This window comes from Gossypium arboreum, chromosome 3 (genome assembly GCF_025698485.1).
Source record: "Gossypium arboreum isolate Shixiya-1 chromosome 3, ASM2569848v2, whole genome shotgun sequence".
In the NCBI taxonomy this organism is placed as follows: Eukaryota; Viridiplantae; Streptophyta; class Magnoliopsida; order Malvales; family Malvaceae; genus Gossypium; species Gossypium arboreum.
The window spans coordinates 115,348,633-115,350,993 of record NC_069072.1 but is presented as its reverse complement, the minus strand read 5'-3'; positions in this window follow the sequence as shown (position 1 = coordinate 115,350,993).

Sequence of the window (2,361 nt, the reverse complement as noted above, 5' to 3'; positions counted from 1 at the left end):
GTAAGATTTTGGGGACGAAAATTTCTAAAGTGGGGAGAGTTGTGACACCTTAAAACGACCCTAGTCGAAATGTGGTTTCGGGACCACAAAACCAAGGCATAAAAATAATTTAATATTTATTTTATTGCCTATAATGTGTGTTAACTCATGTGTGATATTTTTTATGCTTTGATTTAGAATTATAGATGTGAATTTCACTAGAAAGGACCTAGTAATAAACTTTGAAAGTATGAGGGGAAATGTGTGATGACTAATTAAAGGATGCATGCAAAACAATGGACTTGCATGTCAAATTCCCCCCCCCATAGCTAGTGGCCGGCCATGACAAGGATTTATGGGCAAAAATCATGTCATGAAACATGTTTGGTAAATGGGTTATGATGGAAAGAATAAAATAAGGGGTATGGAATAAACAATTAATGTTAGTAGATGAGAAACAAAAAAAAAAAAAAAAGTGTCCATCTTCCTCCATAGCTTGGCCGAATGTCCTAAAGAAAGAAAGAAAAAAATTTTTTGTTCATCTCTTTTCACTCTCTTGTTGGCCGAAAATACTAAGGATAAGAAAGGAGTTTTGCTTCATATTTGGTTTGGAAGAGGATTAGGAAGAGGTTGGCTAAACTTGCATCAAGATTAAGGTATGTTTGAGGTTCATGCATGTTTTTAGTTGCTAGCTTAATGTTCTTGTTAGCCCATGGTTCAAATCCTTGTTATGTCATGGGAATGAAATTCGGCCAAAGTGAATGTGGTGTTAATGCCATTGCATGTTAAATAACAAGCTTGAAAGTGATACATGTGATGGAGGATTGAAGATTCTTAGATTTTCTTTTAGCATTTTTTTGAATGAGATACTAAGTTCTTTGTTTCACCATGACCAAATTGAAATGGTGTGGTGTTGTGGTATTCGGCCATGATATATCCATAAGTATAATTCATGCATGTTGCATGGTAAGTAAGATTTAAGCTTTGGAAATGTGTATATATTTGGATATAAGCCACTTGAGAATTGGCCCTTGCACCTACATGAATATATGTTTGCACATGATGGATTGGTATGACATATATACTAATTCAAAGTGTATATTTGCTTGTGATGATGTGTTGATTATGAAGTAAATAAGAGATGTGCAATGAATTACGATATGTAATGTGTTAGTAGTAAAATGTATGCTGTTTTTTTGTGTGGTATTAAGTGTATATTCGGCCACATGAGGGGTAATTAGTGTGCATGCATTCGGTTTGAGGCAAGCATATTGATGCCTATTCTTGGCTTAGAAAATTCGGCTAAGAGGAATATTAACTAATGTGTTGAGTTCGATTTATGATTTCGTACATATGCAACTTTGATGCCTAATGTATATAAGGGCCAAGTACTTTGAACTTCACGTTGGTGTTTGAATGTATTGAATTGCTTGTTGTGATGTAAAAATGTGCATGACCATTGTGTATTTGAGCTAAAGGATGGCCATATGACCATTTACACTCCTTGTCATATTCGGCCATAAGCTATCATGATGAGATTTTAATAAGTTAAATTTGTGTGAATTAGCTCAAGAGCAAAGGGGAGCTAAATCCGATAAAGGGAAGGAAAAAGTAGTTGAATAGCCGTCGAAATCGCTCGACAACATCCGAGGTAAGTCTTCGAGTGATGACCCTACTTGAATTATATCAAAATTATGCTCCTTGTTTGTGTGGCCATTGAGCGAAATAGTAAAGGTTGATAGATATTTTGTGTTAGAGCTTTAATAACGAAAATGAACTATGGGCGTGTCTTGAATATTGATATATATGTAAGTGAACATTGGAAATATATCCGGCTAAGACCGAAGGCATTCGTGCGAGTTGATATATCGGGCTAAGACCGAAGGCATTCGTGCGAGTTGATATATCCGGGCTAAGACCGAAGGCATTCGTGCGAGTTGATATATCCGGGCTAAGACCGAAGGCCTTTGTGCAAGTCACCAAATCCGGGTTATGACCGAAGGCAATCGTCTTGAGTCGCTATATCCGGTTAAATCGAAAGTATGTGATTCGAAGTGAGCAATCTTGCTGTGAAAATTTCAGCTTATACACTTGTGAAAATTCCAGCAATGAGGTATGTTTGTATGTGCTTGTACTAATTGAATTCTTACAAGTAAGTATCGCTAAGTTGATAAACGAGCTACCGGCCTTGGGCTAAGTTGTTCTTTTGTGTATGAACATAAGGGTCGGTGATGTGAAATAAGTATGAGTATGGGAATGTGAATTAGTAAAGTGGTTTAATTAGCCATGTGAATAAAATACCTTAGTCAAAGCTGATTTCATTGCATGAGACTTACTAAGCATTAAAATGCTTACCCGTTGCTTTGGCTCTCTGTTTTATAG